The sequence below is a fragment of the Pelodiscus sinensis genome, chromosome 7, assembly GCF_052426305.1.
Source record: "Pelodiscus sinensis isolate ZL-2025 chromosome 7, ASM5242630v1, whole genome shotgun sequence".
Classification (NCBI taxonomy): domain Eukaryota; kingdom Metazoa; phylum Chordata; order Testudines; family Trionychidae; genus Pelodiscus; species Pelodiscus sinensis.
In genome coordinates, this window is record NC_143058.1 from 54,588,176 (window position 1) to 54,607,074 (window position 18,899).

Here is an 18,899-nt window from a genome sequence, read left to right on the forward strand (position 1 = left end):
CCTACTGTTTAAGTGGAGATATAACCTCAGAAAAGGGTGGGCAATAACATGGTGGCAGTGAGGCCATCACCTCTATATTTTTACCCACACAGCCGCAGGTATGATGATTGCAACTCCCGTTGGCCAGGGATTGTCATCTCCAGCCAATGGGAATGGCAGGAAGTGGCATGGACCAGGACATTCCTTTCAAAATGAACTTTACAGTAAGCATGGAAGTGTTAAGTACCAGACATAAGATGGCTTAGTCCACCCTAATTCTGTCCTTTTGTGTAAAAGTCATAGTACGCTGTTTTTAATTAAATGAACACCTATGCATTTTAATGGGTTGAGGGGTTTTTGTTTGTTTGTTTGTTTGTTTGTTTGTTTGTTTGTTTGTTTTTGGTGGACAAGGCTTTATAAGATATGACTGTTGTGATTCTAATCTCAGCTATTAGACATGCCTAATAATTTGTATGCCCCATGTTGCCACTTGAAACTGCGCCACTATACTACATTTTACTCCCATAAACATTCAAATTTATTAAGCTAAAATAACCCTAATGTATTCAGAATTTAATTCTTTTGGAAATTGATCGAGTGGTTGAATTGCCTTTTTGCCAGGGGCTGATGAGCAGAAAAATTAGAGATAATTTGTTCATAACCAGCACAGAGTTTGATTGACAAGAAGATACTACTGACATGCAAAAATATACAAAAATGATAGTCCATTAAAAAAAGTACATTTATACAGTACAGTAGACTTTCGATAATCCGGCACCTTTTGGATCTAGGTGGTGCCAGATTATCAAATTTGCCGGAGAATCGGGAGGTCCGGTACAGCTGCACGGTTTAACAGCTGGCCAGGACACAATCTCCCTCCCTCTCCCCTCCTCCTTCCTCTTTACGTCTCTCTCATCCGCGCTGTAACCTGATCCTTCTCCCCCTTCCCTCCTCTTTCCCCTTTGCTGAAGCAAACGCTCTTCTCCATACTGTAACAAGATCCCACTCTCCTCCCCCCCCCCAACCTTATGCTCCCTCTGGTTACAGCCAGCATGTGTGCTGAGCAGCAGGTTTTTTAATCAGCTGGTCAGGAACGCCTGGCATTTTGATGCCGGAGTATCAGGAGTGCCAAACAGTTGGATGCCGGACTATCGGAGTTTTACTGTATATTTTTGGTGTCAGGCTACCAGACATAAAAGGTCACTTCCCAGTAACTAGCATGTTAGCCTTAATTATATCTAATTATTATGGCCTGCAGTTATAGAACAAGATCTTCAGCAAGACCCCATAAACCTGGGAGGAGGTTTAAATTAATGATACAGAAAGGACAAGACTAACAAGCTCCCTTTGGCTGGATGTCTACAGAGGAAGAGTAGCCCAGCTACAGATATACACTGTCCCTTTCTCCTGGACTATCTATTCCACTACCAGTCCTAACAATAGCCCCTGCAGTGGGAAAGGTAAGGGATGAGCATTTTGTCAGTAGTTAGATTATACTGCTTATTTTTTCCAATCAAACAAGTTCCAGTAAGATGTATCAGAGAGCAGAGGTGATTAGAAGTCCAAGTTAATTAGTTAATTGGTTTTATCAAATCACATGAATTTTACACACACATGCATCATTTAATCATGTCATCCCTGGGTATGCAGGAACGTTCTTCTGTTGATTTTGCTGATGTAATTTCCCAGTGAACTACTCATTCATATTCTAGTTATTTTAAAAAATTGTTTTGTTCAACCTGCAGTACATAATTCAGTAGCTTAGTGTATTGACTCAATATGTGACCATGCTACACGTGACTAGAGCAAAGACTTTTGTACACTTTTGACCTGAGACATATTCAAAATCTTGCATAATGGCAAAAGTCTTTATAGGTCACAAAAGAAGTCTATGCACCAAACAGTTACCATATATATTTCATAATTAAAAATCAGATTTCCCCCCTAAATCTGTGGTATTGTAAGGTTCATTGTGATTACTAGGCATGCTATCAAATGGCTTGGGACTGTCTCAGAGAACTATGTCTTTGGGATGGGAGTATAACCCACACACATACTGGATGTGGTTCGCGGTCTCATGTAGTGGCACTTAGACCACTTACAGAAAGAATGAATTTCCTCTACAGCCTTAGTTGAGAGTCAGCTGGCTTTTAGCTCAAACTGTAGAGGCTCATGCAGTAAATGCCAGATGTCCCACATTCAGTTCTGCCTGTCAGTAAGAAATCACCAAGTTGATTTTTTGATGTACATATACAGCAATTCAAAATATGCTGGATCCTATGGCCAGTAAATTGGTGTACGTGCTTAAATCCATACATGGTCAGAAAAGCACTTTAGTGCATGCTTAAAATTAATCAGGTGTCTAACTGAAATTAATGGGACTAAAATACAGGTTTTTGCTGAACTAGGACATGTTTGTCTCTGAGGGTACTAGACTTGCCTCAACACTCATCATCATAGTACTCAAGTATCACCCAGTAACTGGATTTAAAAGTTAGACTTGAAAATTATTACTGCACTGCATCCTATCAAGCACACAGGACAGTAATACTGATGTCCCTTTTATTTGCTAAATATCACAGTACTATAGTAGCTCATGTTGATTGTCTGAGCATGAAAGTGAAAGTAGTCTGGATGCATTTTTTGGGGGAAAAAAGCCCGTTTTCAAAAAAACCACGTAAACCTCATTTTTTAAGGAAGAGCGGTTTTTTTGAAGGTGAGGTAAATGAAGCTTCTGCAATGTCCACCCGCTGACAATTTGGTCTTATATGTAGAAGAGAGAGCCATTGTGAGCATCATCTGGTTGTTGATGGTTATGAAAGAATTACAAAAACTTCTTTCCCTCTCTCCTTTGCTCTTGTTTGATGCACCCAGAACTCCTCAGCTGGAATTGCTGTACCACCCGAGGTACAGTTAGGTGCATATTTTGCGATATTATTCATAAGCTTTTGGCATGCTGTAGCCAGACATGAACCCCATCTTGTTCCCCCCCGCCCCCCAGAAAGCAAGAGAAAAGCAGTCAGCCTTTGATGCCCTGGGAATGCAGGTGTGCTGCCTGTCCCTGACTCTACCATAAACAGAAACCAGACAGTAAATGGGCTAGCTGATGACTGGTAGGCCTCCCGTCGCTGTGATGGCTAGTATCAGTAATTGACACGCCTGCACTGTCCCAGGAGAGGAATCTTCGCCCATCACATACCAGAGGGGCCCATTGTCTGCATTTTTCCAGGTGTGAATTATGCTTTGCACCCTTCATGGGAAACTTGGTGTTCAAAGCCATTTTTCCTAATTGGCCACTTGAGACCAGGAAGAAGCCTACGTGACACAGGGGGTATAAACAGGGGTTTAGTAGCCCACCCCATTTGAGCTTCAATCACCTACACCTGCTGGCAGGTATTGATTGTCTCCCGAGGTCTGTGGGACGCCCAACCTCACCCTACTTCTTCCCGAGGGATTGAGAGAAAGATGCTGGCCATGCCAAGTCTGGTACGCAGGGGTGAGAATTGTATCTGCAATGTGTTTCTTTATGTGTACACTTTAATTGTCACTGGTTATAAGTTTAGTTACTTTATTATAGTTTCTTAAGTCAACCTGCTTCATTTCTATTGTAAACTGCCTTTGGTAAGGTGATTTAGCTATAAACTTTGGAAATAAGTGGGTGCCCTCATTCACTTATAAATATATATATATATATATATATATATATATATATATATTGAACCAAGTTTCTTTTATTTTATTTTCCTCTTTCTTTCTCCTATAAATAAGCCAGTGCGTGTCAAGCTTCTGACTTGAACCCATGCTGCTGTACCCGAACCGAACACAAACAAAAGAACTTCAGCCAGTCAAAGGGACCGATATAGGAAGAGCGTGGGCGTTTTTGGATTGTGTCACTCCCAGGTGACAGATCCGTTGGGGCATCTCTCAGTCTTTCCCAGACTGCCCGCTGTGAAGGGATCCTGTATCCTAGCAGTTAAAATCTGAGGTGTAATAAGCTCTTCCTATAAACTAGGAGCGTCTGAGAGCCTGTTGGCTGCCCTCTGCGACGGGACCCCGGTCCTAGCAGTGAAGTCACAGACGTTAAACTCTTTTTTGGGGCACCCTCCAGCCTCCTAGGCTGCCCACTGCGACGAGGCCTTGCGTTTCAGCAGTTGAAGACTTGGGTGTAACACACACGCACACTCTGCCCTGACCATCGGCTGACATATGCTAATGGTTCTCTGCTGGTTAAGCACTGAGGATGCTCTGTCCATCTAAATGATAGAGAGAAAATACAGCTCAACTCTACGATTTCTTTTGTAGATGTATTGAGGAAGGCTGGCACCTTCATTGTTGCGCCTTTCCCTATAGCTACGTGTTACAAAACAAAACACTTAGGGTACGTCTAGACTACTATTTTTTTTAAAAGAGAATCTTTCGAAAGTGAAAGTAGTCTGGATGCATTTTTTCGGGGAAAAAAGCCCTTTTTCAAAAAAACCACGTAAACCTCATTTTTTAAGGAAGAGCGGTTTTTTTGAAAAAGGGGTTTTTCCCCCCAAAAAGACATCCAGACTACTTTCACTTTCAAAAGATCCTCTTTCGAAAGTGAGGTCAGAGAAAGATATGCAAATTCCCACAGAATTTGTATATCCTCTTTTGAAAATAGAATGTAGTCTAGACATAGCCTAAAAGTTATGTTTCACAATGTATTCTTTCCAGTTGGTTGTCAATTCTCCTGTGACATGAAATCAGTTCAAAGTAAAGCCACTTATTTTTGAGTGAAGTAAAAAGCAAAATATATTGTGGTGTTCTGTTGTTTGGTTCTTCACTCCCTTCTTCGTTCTATCTTTCTCCTCCCATAGGCTGAAAAGCGTGGTGCTCAGATGTTCGCAAGTTATCGCCTGTGAGCGTTGCAAAGAAAGGCCATGCCATCACTCCAAGTTGCATGTTCCATTTGAAATGTGTATGATTTTGGGCTGGGACACAGGGATACTTTCTGTACAAGTCCACTCCATTAACATCATCTCGAATCCTGCATTCTTCACTTGCACACTGGAATCAGTGGAACAGAGTGCAAGTCCTTTTCTCATATTAGTGAGCTGTCACTCAAGCAAGCCATAGTGCTAAAGTCAATTGGGAGTAACTGTCAGTATGAATAAAGAGTTTACAGTCAGGTCCAATATCGGCTTTACTTAAATAAGAGGTAGAGGAGTGTGAATAATAATAAAAAGGCCAGAATCTGACATCTACGGTTATTCAAATTTCACCACATAAGTGACTGCATTGAGGTCTAGGGGACTACTTATGGAGAACAGTACTATTGAGCATATGTAATAACATCAGAATTTGGTCCAGAATATACACATGCCAGGCAATTTGAAAATACTGAAATATTTGTCAAATAAATTAGGCATGATGATCATGTTCTTCATTTATCAGCCCAGTTTCTAGAGGTACAGTTAATTTAAAAAAAAGTCCCAAAAATTAAAAAAGATGATGGATTATTTGAGGGAGATTAGATTTAGATAATTCTGTGGATTTCACATTTTGCATATTTGCTTTGTTGCTATTACCATTATTAAAAGGTTTTTTTATTTGCAATCTGTAAGGATTACACATTACTCCTGTTGATTATATAAAGCTTGACTTAAGAATAAAACAAAATATTATGAATAAATAGATAAATAGAGCTAGGCCTACACAGGCACCCTCACAGACATACATATATGTATTGCACAGAATCATAGAATCACAGAATCATAAAAATGTGAGACCAGAAGGGACCTTGACTGGTTGTCTATTCCAATCCCCTGCACTGAGGCAGGACTAAGTATCTTTCTTACCAAGTGTATTGCCAAGAGGCAATGCTTCTTCCCTTAAGGGATTTGGAGACGATAAGCACACAAATTGGGTGAAGGCTTAAAAACGTTACTAAGCAAATATTAAGGTAAAATACAATGCTTAATATTAGAATAAAGTACAATGCTTGTTAAGCAAATCTTAGAATAAAATACAATACTTATTAAGCCTAAACAAATCTTAGAAGAAAATCTTAGGATAGGATACAATGCTTATTAAGCCTAAGCCTATCTTAAAGTAAAATGCAATGCTTACTAAGAAAGTTCAATGCTTGTTAAGCCTAAGCAAGCCTCAGAATAAAATGCAATGCATACGTCCCTTCTGCTGTCGGGAACCCCCTGAAGGACAGTGGACGGACTTCAGTGGATGGTACGCAGCACCTCCTGCGGCTACAGTCTACACTGAGTTTCCAATGTTAGGAATATTCCTGGCACTTATATCTACAGTAATCATACCTGTTGTTTTGAGAACCTAACAAGATCATTGATACATTGCATATTTTCCCACATCCAATAATTAGCTTGTTGATACTTTGCATGTTTTCCCAGGCCAAATAATTAGCATTATCAGGTGGGAAACATTCAGCATAGATGGCTATGTGACCTTCCCAAGTCCTCCTTTACTCCCATACCAGGTGAATGGCCTTGGGACCTGTCCCAGAACATGTTGAAAGTAAACAGTGCATTCCTACACTGTACCATCTTGAGCAAACAGCCAACTCTTTGAGAATAACAAAAGAACAGTAAGAAGCAAGAAGCACAAATGGATGCCTAGAGCATCCAGGCCTATAAGAAAATGCAGGCACAAAAGGAACGATTTCAGTACACCACCTAATTTCCTCGACCTCAAAATCGTCTTCCGCATTTCCACTACACCAAGAATAGGACCAAATGTTTAATTTTCTCCTCCACCAGGTTTTTGTATGTACCAGCTTAACTGAGTGTAAATATGTACACGCTTAGTAAGCATGCACCTACTTTAAAAAAAACCTGGCCCCTAAATAATAGTAAGCAAGAATAGTAGCTGAATTCTGAAATAAATTGACATTACTCAAATGCCCCCATAATTGAAATGGGTGGTAAGAAATACAAACTATTATATGGAACAGACTTCTCTCTGAAAGCATCTTTTTCCGTGAGCTGAGTGAAGTGTCAGTTGGTCTTTATTAGTATTTCAGATACACTGAGGGGAATATAGACCCCAAGGCATGAGATCTTATTATTCACTGCCTCCTAGTCAATATAAGCCATGGTTTTCTGAATGAAAAAGTAACTAATTATAGTACCTGTGTATAGGCCACTGCATTAACTCCTGTTACACAGACAAGAATATACACCATTTTAGTAATTACAGAAATCAAAACAGTGAAATCAGGCAAATTGTTTTCATATATGTTTATATTAGGGCAGTAAACATTACATTCACAACTTATTTTGTGACAGGAAATCTAAAAAAGTGTAAAACCAAGTTTGTATTTTCGATTCTTGTGTGTGAACCATTCAAAAAACCATAATGGGCTACTATGAAGCTGAATTATGCAATATATTGCCACATTTTTTCAAAATTAAATAAATGTAAAGTCAATAATGAAATGTGATGTATGTTAGCAATTTAAAAGGAGTACAAAAGTGCCTGTTTGAGTATTTATGTACCATCTCTTAATGCTTACTAGGAAGTAATAACACAGTAATATCATTACCGGTAAATGTTTAAATTTATGTGTAGGTTTTAAGACATCAGTTTTGCCAGGAAATACAGCAATTTTAAGTACCACTGCACAGACATGGAGCTTCTCTCTCTTTCATCTCCCTTGGAGGCCTTATTCTCTTAGAGTATGTCTACACAGCAAAGTTATTTAGAAATAAAAGCCGTTATTTCTAAATAACTTTACTAGCATCTACACAGCCAAACCGCTATTTCAAAATTAATTCAAAATAGTGGAGCGCTTATTTCAAATTTGGGAAACCTCATTCCATGAGGAATAATGCCAAATTAGAAATCGCTTTTTCAAAATAAGTGCTGTATAGACACTTATTTCAAAATAGGGGGTCTCCAGACTTCCCAGGGTGTCCTGGTGGCCACTCCAGCCTCAACCAAGAACACTCCTCTCCCTTCCCCGTCCCCAGAGCTCTTAAAGGGGTTGACTCTGGCCACAGTGCCTGTGCAAGCTCCAAGCCCACCAGCCCAGAGCCAGCAGTCACTGCGCCTGACCTAGTGGCCCTAAAACATGAGCCAGCAAGCCACTGGCAGCCAGCCCTCCACCGCTCCCCAGGAGCAGTCTGCCAGCTTCCGGAGCCTGACAGGGCCTGGAGAAGGTGGGCTCCTTCATGGTCCAGGGTGGAGATCATGAACGTTATTCAGGTTTGGGGGGGATGCCCCCAGTGTCCATGATCTCCGCACTAGATGGAGAAACGCGGCCATCTATGGCAGGATAATTGCCAGCCTGGCAACCAAAGGCCACATACGAACCCAGGAGCAGGTTTGCATGAAAATTAAGTTGGTCTGGAGACCCCCAACCCTTAGATTCCCCTTCCCCTTCTTCCCCCTTCCAGCTCCCTTGTCCCAGGTTCCCCCCCACACATCCTGTCTTCTCCTCTCTTCCACCTCCTTTCCCCAGTCTCACCAGAGTTTCATCCCCCCCCCCTTTTGTTAAATAGTGAGAGTTTGTGTTCATGAAAATACATGTATTTTATTTGACATCAGGAAGGGGAGGTTGGGGGGGTAAGTGGAAGGATGTGAGGGAGGAATGAGGCACAAGCCCCCATTGGGGCAGACCAGGGAGGCTCTTAGTGCTCCTCAGGGTGGAAGCTCTCCCACAGGGCCTCCTGGATACTGACAGCCCTGCGATGGACCTCCCAGATGGCAGCCTGCAGAAAGTGCAGCCAGGCACGCAGCAACACGTCCACGAGAAGCACCAGAGTGCCCATGGGCAGCTCTGGCTCCATGTTGCAGAGTGCTGCTGTGTCCTGAGTAAGGGCAATCAGAACATGCAGAGACAAAATGCTTTGCTGTCCCTCATCGAGGTAGGCAAGCAAGCACAGAAATCTGAGAACTGACTGTCTGGAGGGGATGTCCCTTTAAGCACAGACCTCCGATAGCCTCAGGCAGCAGCCACAAAAAGTAACTCCTGACCTGATGCCCTGCTGGACCTGGTTCCAACCAGCCTTAAATGTAATTCAGTGTCCACTCAGTAAGGATGCACTATTTCAAAATAGCAAAAAGCTATTTCAAAATGCATTTTGTATGTAGAAGCGTTATTTCGAAATAAGGTATTTCAAATTAGCTATTTTGAAATAAGATATTTTGAAATAACACTGTAGTGTAGACATACCCTTACTTCCAACAGGCTAATGAGCCCAGCAATCCCAACTTATTCTTCCAGGGTATCTGCAATTAAAGTTAATCACGTCAAAATTCCCATATTTCTTGTCCCACTGCTGTTCTCTCTCTCAATTAATTGCCCATTGCAAATCTTCCTTTCAGGATTGGCTCTCATCCAGCCAGCATGAGTTTTTGCCCAGGACCCATGGTTCCATTGTTCCAAGTACTTGCTGTTCAGAAGCTTCTAAGGGAAAGGGGGGGAAATACATGATAGCCTCTAGCTCCTCCTTTCCTGAATTTGGTATCCTCTTTTCAACTCCTTGGAGGTGAGCTCCTGGATGCACAATGAGCAAGACCACTCGATGTTTTTGTGTTCTCTTTGTACAGCACCTAGCATAATGGAATCCTGGTCAATGACTAGTGCTCTGAGAACCCAGGTTAATACAAATAATTAACAACAACATACTCTAGGATACCCAGACACACCCAAGCTTCTTTATACACACAAAATAAATTTGTCAAAAATAATAAATCTTCATGATCACTTTTCCTGAGTGAAAATTCAGTGCAATCTGCCTAATTCTCAGATAGGCTTTAATCTTGCAAAATGCTGATCTCAGAAAAGACTACTGAGTGTCCTCAGTTCTCTCTAAAGCCAGTGGTAGCCACCAACTTACTGGAGGAGACCTCAGGATTGAGCTGATAACCAATATAATATAAGCAAGTTGTGTGTTTTAATCATAGACATAGGAGTGGACAGATGTCAGGGACAGGGCAGGATCAGGTTCCAATTACCAGGAATCAGACCAAACTGGAATGCCAGGAGATCAGACTCATGAGACAACCCAGAAGGCCATTATCAAGAATCAGTTATGGAATCAGACCGAGGCAGAATACTTGGAAATCAGGGTTAGGCAATAGTACCAGAGAACAGGAACCAACAGTCAGGCTAAGTCAAAATACCTGGAGATCACAATCAGAAGACAGTGGGCAAGTAGTCAATAATAGGACGGAGCCCAGGAGTATGAACTATTTCCTGTTCTCTCCGCTGGCTTCAATAAGGGCGGTGACCCAATCAGGAGCCTTTGAATTCTCCCTAAGGCTTCATCTACACTGCACTGTAGTTCGAAATAAGATATGCAATTTCAGCTATGCAAATTGCATATCTTATTTCAAAATACAGTAGCTTATTTCACAATTTGGCGCTGTCTACACAGCACCAGATTTCGAAATAGCTTGCTATTCCAAAATGTCCCTTACTCCTCATGGAATGATGTTGGGGTAGCGAGCCCAAAATAATGGGCTTTGTGCGAAGACACAGGAAAGCTATTTCAGGATACTCTGCCATCCTGAAATAGCCTTGCAGTATAGACGTAGCCTAACAGAGGATAGGGGTGGGAATTTGCTTCTTTTGACCTTTGTAAACCTCAATCTTAGCTGTTGTCTATTAGCTGCCAGGAAGAAGGTTGGAGTGTGATTACTCCTAGACCTGGGTTCAAACTTGTAGATCCTATTGACTATTTAGAGGCACACTTCCAAGAGGTACTATTTATAATAGTGGAAAATATATTTAATAATTAAAATATTCTTCTTCTAATGTACTCCCTCTAAGTGGGTGAAATCTTCTGTATCCCTCAAGTTAACATCAATGGACTTGTGTCAAATAAAAGTGCATCTTCAACAGAGTTAAGAAGCTTCTTTTAAAAGCATTTTGTAAGTACAGCTGACAACTCGAATCTGAATGCTCACTTTCTCAACATCTATTTGCATGAGAAACAATCCAAAACACATAGATGAACCAACTCATGCGAAAATATGTTAATCAAAACATATTATTCCTAAAACCACTCAAAACATCCTATTTTTCTCAAATAGGCTGTGCAGAATTACCGCAGAGGAGGGGATTGAAGAGTATTAAACTGATTGTAGCCATTTTTGTCCAGCACAGGCCAAAAGCAAAGTTAATCAAATTCATCACTCAGTTCCTTGTGGTAACTTCACCACTTATCTCCAGTGTGACATCACTTTCCAGATTAGGTGATGCTGGCAGAACCTCAAAAGTTTTGGACACTCAGTTTACTTTAGAAGAACAATGAAGTTCCCAAAGCATATCCAAATCTCTCTGATTTGGGCTTCTTCCAAAATTAGGTATTTTCATTACATTTCTGATAGTATCCAGTTTCAGCTGGACTGGAAATAACATAGAAATAGCTGCTCTTTTAGGGTATATCTACACTAGCCCCCTAGTTCAAACTAGGGAGGCTAATGTAGGCATTCAAAGTTGAAAATCAAGCCCGGGAGTTAAATATCCCGCATTTGATTTGCATCTTCCTGGCCAGTCGCCATTTTTGAAATGTACAAGTCCGGACTAACTGCCCGAATCTACATGCGGCAGGGACCCAGTAGTTCGAAATAAAGCGCTAGTTTGAGCTACTTGTTATTCCTCTTGGAATGAGGTTTAACAGGTAGTTTGAACTAGGGCTTTATTTCGAACTACTGGGTCCCTGCCACATGTAGACACAGGCAGTTAGTCCGGACTTGTAAATTTTAAAAATGGCTACCGGCCGGGAAGATGCAAATCAAGCACGAGATATTTAAATCCCGGGCTTGATTTGCAACTTCGAATGCCTACATTAGCCTCCCTAGGTCATACTAGGGGGCTAGTGTAGATATACCCTTAGGGTACATTTACACTGCAGAACTAAACTTTAAATAATCTATGCAAATTGAGCTATGTCAATTGCATAGCTTATTTCGAAATAGAGCACTCTTCCTCCGACTTCCCTTACTCCTCGTATAATGAGGGTTATAGGAGTTGGAGTAAAAAGTCCTCCAGAATGACAGTATTTTTATACTATTTTGAAATAACTGCCTGCTGTGTGGATGCGGACTAAGTTATTTAGGAATAGTGCTAGTGATTTTGAAATAGTGTTGCAGTGTAGATGTACCCTTATAGTACTGTGGGTGTCAGTCCCAGGGAACAGAAGTTAACCAAACATTTTCAAACCTCTAAAGAGATTTTTAACATTTCAAAGATCCTATTTTATTTGATCTGCAGCTGTTTGTCTGTCCCAATATACAGCAAATGTTATTAGACATTGCACTGTTCCAGATTCTGATCTTACGTACAACACTGTAAATTAGTAGCAGAAGTCAATGGAATGTATAAGTGAAATCAGAATCATGTCCACTGACTTTCAATACATAAAAATGAAGTAGGATTGAGATCAGGTCAGCAAAATATTGTAGGATTTCAATTCACCTCTCTCAATTTGCTCAGTGTTGTAGATGAAATTTCTAAATGGAGGGACAAGAAAATGGGGTAGGGGAGTCTCAAGGATTTAGGAGCATACAAATTCCTTAAAAAAGACAGGCTCTCACTTTAAGAATATCAGGCAGAGGGAGACAATAGAAACTGTTCACAGATACCTCCCTTCATTTACATTCAATATCCAATATTGTCCCCACAGAAAAATTATAAATATGCCAGTGAGCACTGGAATTACCATATGTTGTGAATATACTACAAGCGCCTAGTGGCATTATTCAGCAATGAGTATCATTTTTGGAAGGCTTCATAAAACTACCATAAATACTTGCTCATGAATAGGCAAGAAGAAATGAATAATTTTTCTGCCAATGCTGAGTTATGGCTCTGTCTTCCTAGTAAAGTTCTGATGCTGGTCGGATTGATATAATCAAAATGTGATTAATACAGAATGTGTAAGTGGTACCACAACTTCAGAGTAGTTGTCCAAAATACAGGTTTAATATTGTGCAGAGGAGACACACACCCATGCAAATACTTTTTAGGAGTTTCACTGGAAATACGAGTCTTCCGTGTATTACGTTACTCAAGCATATTGAGAGAGAATACAACAGCTTTAGAATAATCCATCTAGAAAAGAGATGCTCTTTGAAGTCTATTGAAAATGTTGTACCATGACAGCATACATTCAAATTTCCTACTTAGTTAAATGGGAAACGGCACAAAAAGACATATGGGAACACTTTGTATTTTCATAGTTGACAGGCATAGGAAAGTCTAAGCCACTCACTCTGCCATCACCTCATAACCAGCTTTAAGGGCAAGCTCTTAGTGAGTCAGATCCTAGAGTGAAATACTCATCATTAATGGAACAGTCCACCACACAAATGGCAGATCCAAACAAATATAAATAACTATTCAACAGCACCTGCACCATTGTCACAACTATTCTCCTACTTTGGACAATTTAACACAGGTTTGTACCATCCGTGTTTAGCGAAATGCAAACACTGTGCTTGTGCCTAGCCCCATGAGAGGGACATAACGAAGTAGGATGACTCCTCCAACCCACAGGAGAAGACTGTCTGGCCATTCTAGTCTGTCCTGGAGCTACCATGGAAGTAAACAAACTAAAACACGCACCTTAATTAACCTTTTTAATGTAGAGGCACTTCTCAGCTTCTGAATTGTAATGGACAGGAGGGCTGTGTCTAGACTGGCAAGTTTTTCCGCAAAAGCAGCTGCTTTTGCGGAAAAACTTGCCAGCTATTCACACTGGCCGCTTGAATTTCCACAAGAACACTGATTTCCTACTGTCTAAAATCAGTGCTTCTTGTGGAAATACTATGCTGCTCCCATTCGGGCAAAAGTCCTTTTGTGCAAAGCTTTTGCGCAAAAGGGCCAGTGTAGACAGCTCAGATTTGTTTTGCGCAAAAAAGCTCCGATTGCGAAAATGGTGATCGGGGCTTTTTTGTGGAAAAGTGCATCTAGATTGGCAAGGACGCTTTTCCGCAAAAAGTGCTTTTGCGGAAAAGCGTCCGTGCCAATCTAGATGCTCTTTTCCACAAATGCTTTTAACGGAAAACTTTTCCGTTAAAAGCATTTGCAGAAAATCATGCCAGTCTAGACGTAGCCAAGGAGTGCTGACCAGCACCTGGTGACTAAGGGGTTAAACTCAGGTAGCCAGAAGAACCAAAGGGCATGCGATGCTGACATTTCAATTGTATAAGATTCCTTGCCTGCTTTCTTTGTGTGGGAGAGAAAAAACAGGAGTTAAGAGAAACCGCATGATTTAAACCCAGGCAGGACCACCATCCTTCCAAGGAATTCAGGGCATGGAAGTGCACTGAACAAAGAGAAGATTGTGAGTAAATAAAGGGGGGGGGGAGTGAATCTAATCATGATCAGGGTATTTTCTTTATTTTGTGGTTTGGTTTGAACTGCTCTGTGTGGATCTATGCCTCCCCTCCCCATTTACCATCTAAGTATTGTTCTCAGAGATTTTATCTGTGTTTAATTTGTTTTCCTTAGTTGCTCTGTAACATCTAGAAACCAAGAATGCTTTATTAAATGCTTTTTTTAAGGTGATTATTTGATTCTTGTGTCCTGGAAGGTACAGGAGGTCTATCTTTCTATGTGTAGCTGCATGCCTCAGATGGAGAGGTCAGCTACTGGAGACTGCAGCTTGCTTTTCTCTTCTTTGTCAAGCTCTCTTGTGGCAGAAGAGTTTGGGGTACCCTGAGGGTGGGTTCAAGTATTTGCCCCAGTTTTAGGGATAAAAATCACTCGATGGCAGCAGCAACCCCCTAATATCTATGTACTGTGATTCTGGGGGATGCTTTTGTAACCCATGCATGTAGTGGCAAGATATATTTAAAGTCTTTGCAGGTTCCCTCCTTCTGCACTGAGGCTAGGTTTACATTACAGCTTTTTCCAATTTTTTTGGCCAAATTTTGGAAATCCCTCTCTTTTGGAAGATCCCATCTTCCTCATTGAATGAGGAAGACAGTGCTTCTGAAAGAGCGTGTTTGCATGTACACAAAAAAAGCAGAAGAGCAAATGCATCCCCTGGATGCGGCGGAGTTTTTCCGGGATACTTCCCCAGAAACCCCCCGTAGTGTAGACGAACCCTCAGAGCGCCAGAGTGGGGAACATTCCTGACATGAATTAACAACTGCGTGTTTAATGTAAAAGATTTTTCTAAAATTTGAGGAGCTGAGTCTAGATCACTAATGCATGGTGACACGCATCTGAAATCTATTTTGGTTTTCTATTGGCATATCACAATGTCACACCTAAATTACATATTAAAGATTCATCTGTCAGGGTATATCTACACTGCATGCTTATTTCGAAATAAGATATTTCAGAATAGTTATTCCAAAATAGCTTATTTTGAAATAGCACAATTACACTGCAGGGAAGCCTTCAAAATTAGTCTGAGGCAGACTTCCCTAATGTAGACATGCTATCTCGATTTAGAGCCCCAGGAGGCACTGGGGAGGAATAACTTAGAATGGCTCTGGTTAGGGGCTATTTCTAAATAGCAGCAGTGGAACATCCACACGTGCCTTATTTCAAAATAGCTCTTTCGGAATAGGCATTATTCCTTGTAGAATTAGGTTTACAGATTTCTGGATAAGGCATCTGTTATTTCAAAATAACGGAATGGCTAAGTAGATCGTATTGTTATTTTGAAATAACACTAATTATCTCAAAAGAATGGTGTAGTGTAGACACGCCCTAAGTAAGTTAGTGAGCATTCTAGAACTATTAAACATGTTTGGTGTAGGTTTTCATAGTCATTTTTTACGTTAAAACTGGAGTGGATTTTAATAGATTCCTAACTTAAAAAACTGGTAAACTACTGCAACAGTTCTTCAAAAGCCAGTCAATTTGGTTGAGGTAATAAAAAATGCTGCCTCACAGTTATTTGCATTACTAAGTATGGGAGAATGTTGACAATATGAGTGATGTGGTAACCTTATCCAAATGCAAAAGTGGTATTGGAAAGTGTGAGTTTAAGTCAGAATTTAATCACAATTCAATTAAAAAAGTGACTTCTCTGGTTTTTCTTACTGTATATTTTTGGGCACAATTTTCAAAAGAAAATACATAGAGTTAGGTACTTAAACTGATATTTAGGAACCTCACTTTTGAATTAGGTGATTAAAATAAATATTTATGTACATCAATATGGATTTAAGCTATTTCTACATGCCCGCATTTTAAAATGAATCCTGTTCTGATAATAAAGAGAGATACATAATATACACACAATGTCCAGACTAACATTGATTACCATAATTGTTCTTTTGGTGGAAAGGTAATCATTCCCAGACGGATCAGATGTATTTGTTGTTTATAGCACCCTGAATAATTTGCGAGAATAACTTTCAAATCATAGGTCATCAAACCATTATCACTTTGTGTATTTGCTTACTCATGTTGTATTTTTTCTGCTTCCAGATTGGGAGACTGAATATTTTTAAATAGAAAAATAAAAAATAATCAATAATGCATTTTCTGGTTAAAAAGATTGAATTGGTATTCATCACGGACATCACAAACATCTTCCTAATATTTTGGAGTTGTCTGAATAAACGTGAGTAAAAAAAATGACTATGAATTGTAATGAACTGAAGTCAAAACTTTTAGTGGTGGTTCATGATTCTTTTATTATTAAATTACTTATTGGTATACTACAAACAAATACTATAGATTTCTCACTAGAAAAATCTTTACTCTCCTATTACTAGTCTATTAGCACAGATTTATTTTCCACTGTACATATGTCTAATTCAATAACTGCTAAAATCAAAAGCAAGCAAACAAAAAATCAACCTTATTTTAGGATTGTATATTTTTAATATGATTCATTCTGAAAAATCATTTTTGCATTCCAAGTGCCATTTGTTAACTCCTACTTGTAAATGCAAAATTGCAATATGTATGATAATATTTTATCTGGTAGTGAGAAGGCTAGGCATTTTTCTGACAAGTAGAGTAGTGGAAACTTTAGACTATACATCCCAGCTTTTATTTTTCATCTCTGCAGCAAAATGAAGAAAAACACTTTTTCCCCCCTGCAAAAGACTTTTTTTCTTTGGCTTTGCAGGACAAACCAGTATTTCACCTGAATTTACATTGCCACAGCCACTAAGTATGACAAAATCTGATGTTATCAGATATGAAATCTCGGGAAGGATGCACAATGGTAAACCACAGTAATAAACAAACTTAATAGTGTAAGTCCGGGGGTAAATGCCAATTTTCCATATGAGCTAATTTAAGCTACTTACTAATTAGAATATGTAGATCAACAGCTGCCAAAGCTTTGGCATGCTTGGTTCTATATTTATTTCCTATAAGGTTTCATTTACCCTAGTGATTCCAGGGTCGCTATATTTCTGGAAAAGTGACAAGGAGTCCTGTGGCACCTTATAGACTAACCGATGTATTGGAGCATAAGCTTTCGTGAGGAAAGACTCACTTTGTCAGATGCATGATGCATAAATGGGATTCTCCCATTGATTATATGATGCCATCAGCAAGTTTTCTCTTCCTTTGTGAAGTCTGAAAGCCCTAACAGTTTAACTTTCCAAACACAGAGTGAAATCCTGACCCGACGAAGTCAGTGGACATTTGCCATGATCTCAACAACAGAGTTTAACACTGACATGTAAAAGCTGCAAGCCAGATCCTCAATATATTGCTGTCACTTCTTTGACTTGACTGGAGATATGCCAGTTCACGCTAGCTGGGGATCTAGCCTGCTGTTTTAATTTATTTCCGCCATTTGTGTCTAGATATTGCACAGCACACATGGAAGTAATTTTTTATGCTTGTTTGCTGTCACTGCATAACAAATCAAAACTGAAGCTCTACTGCTCTGTTCCAAAGCATATTACAAAAGTGGTAATCTTAAAATAGTGTAATGAACATGACAACTTTTCCTCTCTATCCCTTTGCATATAAGTACTGATTCTGCAACACTGAAGTCAGTGGAGTTGTTGTGGTTGGTTTTAAAATGATAAGGATTAGGCCCATAAAGACTAGTAATTTCTGTACATTTATCTCTTACTAGAAGATTTAGTTGACAGGTTCTTAACTCAATTAATTTTTGTATTTTGCTTTATTTAAATCATTGCTTTCAGGTGGAACTAGAGATGAGGGGTTCAGTGTGCTTGGTGCTCCAGGGAGAGAGGACAATTCCAGCCATCCCTCACTGCAACAGCTTGAGGCCAGGTGGGAAGTGCCTCTTCATTGACAATGTAGGTTTAACACCTTTCTCCCAACTGTGCCTGCATATCCCCCAGTCCTGATTTGTCTGTCCCCTGTGCTCCCGAGCCAGAGTGAACAATATAATAAACTGTGCACTTTCCCCTTTCTAGACAGAGACAGATAGACAAACACTCTCAAATATATAATACATAACTTTGACTAAGAAGACACTACAAGGTGGCTAAATGACATTTTTGAAGGAAATTTTTAAAGGGTACTCTCTCTTTAATAAGTATTTCATAAATTTCATAAACAATAGAGTGCTTATAAGAAAATGCCAGAGTTTTTAGTTTTCATTTAATAGAAACCATGATTGCAAATATATACAAAAGGGTGCTCAGAGTACCATCTGAATTACATGAACGTTTTGTTTGGCCACCACAGATGAAGTGATGCTCTGGAAGATTTAAAATGAAACACATTTCAGCTGTTTTAATGCAATTATTTATGGAAGGTGGTCCCAGCCAAAAGTCATCTGGCAATGCTTTTGGTCAACAATGTGTGCAATTCAGCACTTTGTCATACTGCTGAGTCAAAACACAGAGTAAGAGGCACAAAAGTTCTCATATTTGGATGTGTGTGGAATTGCTCTTTCTTGTGGTGTTGTTTTCTATGCAGACAGAAATAGCATGTTCAAAACTTTGAGTCTCTAATTTTCTTACATATTTTGCAAATAGGCTTATTTTTTTATAACTTGGGTTCCCTACAT